The sequence below is a fragment of the Canis lupus genome, chromosome 37, assembly GCF_048164855.1.
Source record: "Canis lupus baileyi chromosome 37, mCanLup2.hap1, whole genome shotgun sequence".
Lineage (NCBI taxonomy): Eukaryota > Metazoa > Chordata > Mammalia > Carnivora > Canidae > Canis > Canis lupus.
Window position 1 is genome coordinate 774,196 of NC_132874.1, and position 9,401 is coordinate 783,596.

The window sequence follows — 9,401 nt, forward strand, 5'->3', positions numbered from 1 at the left end:
ACAGCTTATGTGCGTGTCATATTTGTGTTAATAAAACCATAAAACTACAAAAAATAAATAAATAAAACAGAACAAAACAAAGCATGAACAAAAACATTTTTTAGCATAGGCGTTGCAGGGAGACAGAGATTGAAAGCACTGGAAAGCTCAGGGGCATCGTTGTGGAAACCCAAGTTCAGCAGCTGGTCACAGGAAAGGCCAGTACTCAAGGAAAGAGTTTTGATTGGAAAGAAATATGAGCTTTATTCAGGAGGCGGGGCTCCTGGGGAGAAAGAATGAGTCTTGTCCAACAGCCAACTCCAAGGTTCCTGCCCGGTCAAGGATTTTTAAAGGGATTTAGTTAATCAGTTAAGGGAGTGCAGTGATTACCTATGGTTTCCATGGTGCCAGCTATAGCTGTTATTGGGGCGCTGGAGGTTGTGTGAGAGGGTTTGGTCCCTTGGTGCCTGGGGCAGTGCAGGAATGCCAGGTGACGGTAGGACTGCTCCCTTCTTTCTAGGAAAGAATGCATGACCTATACATATACAAAGAAAGGTGTAAGTTCATCCATCCCATGGGCTAAGCATACTTGCTAAAACTTAAAAACCACTCGATTGGCAGGAGGGTCTAAGGCAGCTTCATGAAGAACAGGAGTTAAGTTAACTTTGAATAAATAATACTTGAACACAGAGATATAGACAAGATGGTCTAGGGAGACTGGGTTGAAACCAGTTCATACCACAAGAAAAAGAAACTGTACGGAGGAAAGGAAAGTTCCATCTTGGGACTCCAGTGGAAGTGGCTCAAAAATTATATAAAAAGAGGCTTTAGACCAATGAGAGGGTCGAGAGTGGACTGGCCAGACAGGTAAGATTCTAGGAGCAGGAATGGTGTCATGCAAATACCCACCATTTGCTTCTGGAGGAACTGGAGGGTATTATGCTGAGTGAAATAAGTCAATCGGAGAAGGACAAACATTATATGGTCTCATTCATTTGGGGAATATAAATAATAGTGAAAGGGAATAGAAGGGAAGGGAGAAGAAATGGGTAGGAAATACCAGAAAGGGAGACAGAACATAAAGACTCCTAACTCTGGGAAACAAACTAGGGGAGGAGGGCAGGGGGTGGGGGTGAGTGGGTGACAGGCACTGAGGGAGGCACTTGACGGGATGAGCACTGAGTGTTATTCTGTATGTTGGCAAATTGAACACCAATAAAAAATAAATTTATTATTAAAAAAAAGGAATGGTGTCATGCAGTCTAAAATGTATTATCCTTTCTTTATGTCAGTGCACAAAAAGGATTTATAGATATAGAGGTTATAGATATAGTGGGCTTAACACAGTGGACTTTAAAAAAAAAAAGGGTTATTAAATCCAGGGGCTTTTTTTTTTCTCTTTTGTTGAGTAAACTCCATAACCAACATGGGGCTTGAACTCATGACCCCAGAAGCAAGAGTCATACACTCTAGCTACTGAGCCAACTAGGTACTCAAATGTAATGGCTTTTACTTTGAAAAGTTAGGCTTTCAAAGACTCATAGAAAATAGGTGAAATGTACATATATTTCAAGGTGTCAGGGGTGTGGTTCAGTGGGAGGTGGTATTTCTTACATGTGTGCAAGTTCTGGGTTTGGTTCCTGGTGGATCTAGGGCTATTCTGTCTTCCCACGACTTTGGTAATATGGAATTTTCTCCTTTCACCCCCTTCTTGCTATTTTCTGCTCCCTGACAAAACAAACACAAGATTCAGTGGATTGCCCCTCCCATATGGTGATTGGGACAACATAAGAAAGAAGTGAGTACAAAGCGACAAGTAGCCACTAGATTAATCAGCTTTTTCACTTGAGCTACCATTTTGCAATACTACTGAAGAGAAAGGAAGATGGAAATGAGAGAGAAAAAAAAAAAAAAGAAGCCCATGTAAGGAAATATGCCGCTCCCTTCTGAACTTCTGATCTGTCCTTGCTATTACTCTTTATTTTAGTCTATATGAACTTTAGTGCAGACTTTATCTCCTGAATCAGACATCTCCACCCCAAGTGCAGTCATCATTATTAGTAACTTATGTGAGCATTACTGGCAGGAGCCACGACACTTCTTTTCATTTAGAATCTGTTACATCTAAGTAAATTTGTAGAGATTTCAGAAGGGTCTAAGTCTTGCATTTTCATGAGTCTATGAAGAGGAGGGCCCTTGAAGAGTGGGTAGTGGGGAGGGCTCAAAATTATCCATAAGATAAGGAGGTTTTAGGCAGTTGTTCCAATTTTAATTGTGAGCTCTTAATTTTCTGGTTGGGAATTATAGGTATTTTATCATAATCATATTAAGCTACATCGTTAATTCGTGCCCAAGTGTTCTCAATGCTAACAGGAAGCCTAAAACCACATAATGGTGGCAGGAACTTTCTGTTTCTTACTTCTGATACAAAAGCAAATTAGCCTAAAAACAACAAAAACCTAAAAGAAACCTTGTTCATCCCTCTGTACTTATTAGCTCAATATAAGTCTGGATAAGCTACCTGGAGATCTTCTTAGATGAATCCCTTACTCCCCAAATCCAACATGGCTCCAAGTCCTGTGTCAATCAATGTTCTTTCTTGTTCTCTCAAATCTTTCCATTTTCATGCCTAAATTCACTCTTTTGTTTACCTATCTAAACCTTGTAAGACTCTCTAAAATTGTCTTTTTGCCTACTATGGGAGGATAGAGTACAAAAATTGCTGGGTTGCCTACATTTGACCAATGGTTTTCTTATTCTATTGCACTCTGGTTTTGCTCCCTCAAAATCTTGACTTTAGGAGCCAGTTGAGGGCAGCACGGGTGGCTCAGTGGTTTAGCACAGCCTTTGGCCCAGGGCAAGATCCTGCATGGAGCCTGCTTCTCCATCTGCCTGTGTCTCCGCCTCTCTTTGTGTTTCTCATGAATAAATAAATAAAATTAAAAGAAAAAAAAAAGAGCCAGTTGAGAAAATAGGAAGTTATATGGAAGGAGGTGCACACTGTAAGAGAAAGCCAGGTTTCAATTAGCTTCTAAGAATTAGAGATATGTAGGTGAACAGAAAGACTAGCTTTAACAGGGGTTTAAACACTGAAATCTCACATTAAAAGAGTAAACTAGGGCACCTGGCTGGCTCAGAGGTTTAGCGCCGCCTTCAGCCCAGGGCATGATCCTGGAGACCCGGGATCTAGTCCCACAATGGGCTCCCTGCTTGGAACTTGCTTCTGCCTCTCTCTCTCTCTCTCTCTCTGTTTCTCTCATGAGTAAATAAATAAAATCTTTAAAAAAAATTTTTTAAAAAGAGTAAACCACCAACAGCTGATCTTTGCTACTTCATAGGCAAAGAAATCATAGAAATCTAATCAAGTGGATTTTAATCTCATACTTTCTCTTTATTCTGGGTTTCCACACTGATTTTGCTCCCGTTTATACCGGAGATGTTTAAGCCTGAATCAAGTATTCAACACTCCTCCCAACATAACCACATACAGGGTTTCAGAAAAGCTGGCTTCTTGTGTTTTTTGTGGGAGCTACCTGTAACAGGGGCTCCTGCACAGAGGGACCCCAGACCAGTCCAGGCATGCTCACACTGTTTATCCAGCAACATAAAGAGCAGCCAGGCATTGTCAAAGCCATGACAGTGTTGGACTCTACAAGTCAGATCTCCCTGTGGGAAGCACCTTCTCTTTCTCTGGGAGGAAGGGGACCTTGTCCATTTTTTCTTTTGAATTCAGAAGATGGGAAGAAAGATAGAGTGAACCTTCTACGAATACATCTCTTTTTGGATGAAATCTTCCTAATAAATTGATCCAATCCAATTTCTAGGTGCTTGACTTTCCAGGCTAGTGGTGTCCAAACCAGCTGATTAACAGAATCACATGGGAGACTTTAAAATCATAGAAATTACTGACTGCTTCTGGCCTACAGACAACTCCTCTTGGTCTCTTCACTGTCCAAGTTGCCTTAGATCTTCCTCTAAAGTTTCTGTGGGAAGGGCACCTGGGTGGCTCAGCTGGCTGAATGACCAACTCTTGATTTTGGCTCAGGTCATGATCTCAGGGTTATGGATTGAGCCTCACTTTGAGCCCTGCCCTGCATTGATCCCTGTATGGGGCTCTATACTCAGTGGGGAGTCTTCTAGAGATTCTCTCTGTGCCCCTCCCACTCCCACTTGAGTGTTCTCTCTTTCTCAAAATCAGTCTTAAAAACAACAACAAAGTTCCTGTGGGACTTGACTGTCACACAAAATATTGGCCAAACTCAGGACTACTCTTTGTGTTGTATGTGATGAAGTTGAGGACTTCTCTAGGCCTATGGAGATGTTATAAGGTCTTAGATTTTTGCAAAGGCTTTACAAAACGTAGTGTCTCAGCTTACATATTGCCTCTTTGTGCTTTATTTAGGGGAGAATTCTGTCCAAACGAGGCTCTGTAATAAGCTGTAGCTTTTCCTTCCTTATCCCTCCCCTCTTCTTTGTAAGGGGTCTCCTGAACTAGACCTGAAACTTCCACTAACTGGGTCTACCCCAGGGATTACTAGAGTGGTGACAATAGAAAAACACACTGTTCTTCATTTATGACCAAGTTTTGTGATAAATTCATTCCTCTTCTGCCATATCTCCCCCACAGAAGCCTAAATTTTGAGATCGGCACTCATGTCACTCATCATGCTTCATTTCTCACCAATGTTATTACCTTGTTCCACTTTTATCTTTTCTCTCATTGGGACCTAATTCCCCCAAAATAACACACTGCTAATATTCTCTAATGCTAATCTCATGGGTTATCAAAAAATTTGAATAGCAAAATTAAAACCACCAAATCAATAAAATAGTATTTAGTAAGAGTTTATTGTGAATATAATAATAGCTCATGAACTAGGAGCTTTCAGATTTAGAGCTGGTATGAAGCTCAGGGCATGACATCACAGAATGGCTGATAAGGTAAAAATGAGGAAGTTGTTTAATTTTTTGCAGTGATTGGTTATTGCAGTGGGGGTTCCAGACATCAGGGAATTGCTTATAACTGATTATTTTACACCAGTTTTAGGAAGATGACTTTTTTTTTTTTTTTTACGATTATCAGAGGCATTTACAAGAAATAACCTATGTTTCACTTGTATTCATGAGATAAGCTAGAATTACCAATTTAACCTAGTTTGGATCTGTGGCTTAAATTGTTTTGTCTGCTCAATTTTCAAGTCTCTGTTTTGTATTTAATTTTAACAGGGTCTTCCCCAACAGAAGTTAGAAGAAAAGAAAATTGGAGACAGAAGTAAACATTCCACCTGGGATTCTCCCTGGTGCAGAATTGGAACTGATGCTCCAGTAGTCCTTTGGTGAGCAGACCTAGGAGTGGGCTAGTCTGGGGGGATCTTAGTGGCATTAATGTTCTTTGATCTAGCATTCTGATATCCTTCTCACGGCAAAGGTTAAAAAAAGATTCAGGCTAGGATTTTGTGAAATAGTGAAGTTAAATACAGTAAATCTTGTTCTACCAACTGTTTGATCCTATACTAATCCAGAAATCAGGGCAATTGTCCATTGTAGGGATTTACTGTAGTGTAGGGTCTATCCAGGTGCGCAGCTCCATGGGAACAGAGGCTCAATGTGTAGGAGAGTCTGGGTTTATTCCTGGGTTCCTTCAATACAGCCTTTCTCTTTCCCCTCCAACATTGTACACATTCAAGTTGCATCAGTACAAGGAAGAGAAGAAGGAGAGAGACAGAGAAAGATCATGCTCACTTAGGATCTCTGGAAAGGAAAGGAATAAGCATGCTATCACCACATGAATAAGTTCCTTCCTGCTGGTTCACAGCTCACTAAGGAACAGGAGGAAAAACAAAGAGCCAGAGGCATTTGGCTGACTCAGGTGGTAGAGCATGCAGCTCTTGGTCTCAGAATTGTGGGTTTGAGCCCCAGGTGGGGTGTACAGATTATTGAAAAATAAAATACTTTTTTTTTTTTAAAGGAAAGAGCAAATAAAAAAAACCAGGCCATTATGGAATATTTGTTAAATTTTCTTTTGTATTCTCAGTTGAACCTGTGTGAAGGCTGAGGAACAGCAAACGTACCCATTGATTTTTGTCTCCTCTCATTTTCCTTATACACACGTAGAGGAAGGGAGGGAAGGAGGGAAGGAGTTGTCTGTTGGCCAGATCAATCACCAGTTGTGGCAGGGTGTCATCTCCAGGGTGAGGGAGCAGGGGAAAAACGGTTCTCAAAGAATGCAGTGCTTTCTGAGCAGCAAGTTGAGAAAACTGTTAGTGTTCATGAATGAAGATAGAGGTGTGGTGGACATAAGTCAGGAAAGCTGAACATAAAAGGCCTAAACGTCCTAGATTCCGGTTTGGAAAGTCCATAAAAGACGTCAACCAATTCTTCCCACAGCGTGTCACCTGATTGCAAATATTCTTCTGTGTTCACTGTCTCTGGTAAATCTTCCAGAGGATTCTGGAATACAGTCAGAACCAGGAGCCTCCAATTTTCCTTCTCTTCACTAGTAGACACATAACATTGTGAAGTCTTTAAATGAAAGTCTGCCTGAAATACACTTGCCAATATTACAAGAGGTTCTGGGATGAAGAGAGCCTATGTTTTTGGCATCAGTCAGTAGATTGTTGGTGACACTAGCTAAGCTGAAAGCAAGCATTTCAGAGCAAATGGCCCTTTCCTCTGTCTTTCATAGGTGAGCCAATCCTACTTGCTTTGAGGTGTCCAGGACTTCCCCTGAATTTTCCAGCCCATGGATGGCACCACTTGGAGCTTTCCAGGGCTCTTTGACTTCATCTCTCCAACATCCCTGTCTATTGCAGGCTTTGCCCGCCTCACTTGGTCCCCCAACTTTGCTCTGCTGCCCCAGGCCTGCCTTCGCCCCTGGTCATTCCTCCAGTTGTGTGTGTGTGGGGGGCGGGGGAGGTGGGTATCACTGAATTTACAGTGGAGATAGTTTTGAAGCTGTTGTTTGTAAAACCCCTTGTGGACATAATGGTCAAGAGAGTGAAAGAAAGAAAGAAAGAAAGAAAGAGAGGGGAACCAACCAGACAGGACCCGTGCCAAGTATGTGCCAGCTGCGCCAACAGGTGCGCTGTTCAGTCTCTGGTTCACCTGCGGCCACAGCTGCCCAGGCCCCGGGGGGCGCGTCCATCCCAAACCTCACCACCGCGGGCACTGCAGGAGAAGTCCTTGGAACTTCCCTGGTGGAGGCAAGTAGCCCTCAGCCAACACTCTGCTGGTGAGCAGCCCCTGGAGCAGGTGACCCAGGTGGGGAGGCCTTCAGACGAGAGAAGGCACCATTCAGATTACAATCTAGTTACCCAGAGAAGACTGTGAATACTGTCCAGTTTAGTAATATCAAACATAGTGAAACTTAACCCAGTAGACTTTCTGCAGGCCAATTCTTAAAGTTTGAAAATGGGAAAATAGAGTATTTCACAAATCAGGAGATATAGAGGGGAAGAAAGGGGGTGTAGCTCAGTGGTAGAGCGTGTGCTTCGCATGTACAAGGCCCTGGGTTCAATCCCCGGCACCTCCACTCTGCATTTTCTCTTTTCTTTTATTTATTGTTCATGCATTTCTCCCCCTGGGGCTCACACCTGCAGAAGAGAAGAGGATCAAAGGAAGGGCCCACACCCATCAGAGTCTCCTCCTTTGGAAGCAGGAAGCCGGCCTTTCTAACCACCACCTTCTCAGTGAGTTTTCTTGGGTCTCTTCGGAAAGGGCAGGATGGAAACAAGAGCAACTTCAGGGGAAAAAGAAATGTATGCTCTCTTTTAGCATCTGTTCTCCAATGGTCAGCTGTGCCCATCTATTTGTCACTTCCATGTTTTTTAGTCTTTATCCTGCCTTCTACCCCATTCTAAAGTTCTCTGAAAGGACACTGTCCACTTCAAGAAGTGTTAAATAAAGTTTGCATCACCTCAGTTGTCTTCTGTAATCATTTTTAACACTTGTTTTTAGAACTTTAAGAAAAGTCATAAAGTGGGTTATGTGAGTTAATGTCATGCCAAAGATCCTGGGGAAAGATGCAGCCCAAAGGGGCAGCACGAGTGTGTGTGTGTGTGTGTGTGTGTGTGTGTGGTTGTGGGGATAGGAGGAGAGGGTAAGAATAGATAGATGTATGAGTTTCTTGTTTCCTAAAACAAACACTGTGCTATAAACAAGAAGCCGGTAAAAATTATATGACTACTTTGTTTCTAAACATGATCTACATCGAGTAGATGTATCAAAATGAGTTCTATTTTCATTTCCTTTTGAGGTTAATTTGTGTAACAAAGATGTAGAAAATGTGTAAAAACCAAGTTTTAAAAGACAGAGAAAGGCTTGCTTCGTGTGTGCAAACAAAAGATCTCCCTTCTCGAAGGCAGGAGGACCAGAAAGGGTGGGATTCACTATTCACACGGGAAAATGGGACAGTCACAACTCCACATACACTGGAACTCACGATGCCTTTTATGAAGCAGGTGCTATAACCGCCTAAACACAGGTGTCCAAGGATGCGGCTTTTAGAGTCTCCTAGCTGAGACCTGCTTTTAGAAAGTAGGGTTTATTACAGGGCAGATGCCAAGTAAACACTGCTTTTAAATTCCTTTTGGGTGAATTAGCTGCTCTCTTGAATTTTCCTTCTGGTGACTCTTGGCAGAGAATTAAAGGTTGCGCTTGATATTTTCCCTGCCAGGAGCACTAGAGTGTCTTTTTCCTCTCACTCTCTATCATCTCACTGGATTAAATGTAAAGCCTCTATATGGCCTCAAGTATGGCAGTGGGGCAGAACCGAGAAAGGAAGTGGGAAAGAGCCCTGGGACTCTGGCCACTGTGGTCTCCGAGGGAGGTCACATGTTGGGCACTTATTTCAGGGAAAGGAGACAGTTCATACCCGGGCCCTGCACAGCCGCAGGGGTCCTGGGGCCCTCGGCTTGGACCTGCAGACCTGTGGGTCCCTGTCTGGTCAATCTCTGCGGCACCGGCACCGGCACCGTGGGTTTCCCACATCATCACAGCAGGGTCCCGGCAGCTCTGCCGCTCCTAACCACCAGATACCTGTCAGAAAATGCAGGGGATGGGTACAGAGAAAGAAAAAGAAAAAGAAAAAAAAAAAAAAACACCCACAAAGCCGTCTCTGGAAACCTAAGTCCAGATGGAAAGAGAAGGCAGAAAATCAGCTAGGTGGGAAGGTGAGAAGGGGCAGAGTCCGCCAAATCCCCTGCTGCGGAGCTCTGAGCGCAATGCACGTGAGCCGCCTGGGAGCACCTTCCCGGGGTGAAGACGGTGCCTGCCCGACGCCGTGGTCCCTGCGCGGAGTTCTGCCGCGAGCTTGCACCCAGGACCGGGATCTCGCGCAGCGACCAGGGAAGGCGGGATGGTGCTGTTGAAAGTGGGGTACCACGGGAATAGGGGACCCATGGGAACAGAGGGTTAAGGAGGTT

General features: G+C 43.4%; 1 non-coding gene across 1 annotated transcript; it reads left to right on the forward strand.

The window, feature by feature from the left end:
* Positions 1-7,438: 7,438 nt before the first annotated feature.
* On the forward strand, positions 7,439-7,510 carry TRNAA-CGC (transfer RNA alanine (anticodon CGC)). Its single transcript has one exon. It is a non-coding gene; the product is annotated as a tRNA-Ala (tRNA).
* The last annotated feature ends 1,891 nt before the right edge of the window (positions 7,511-9,401 follow it).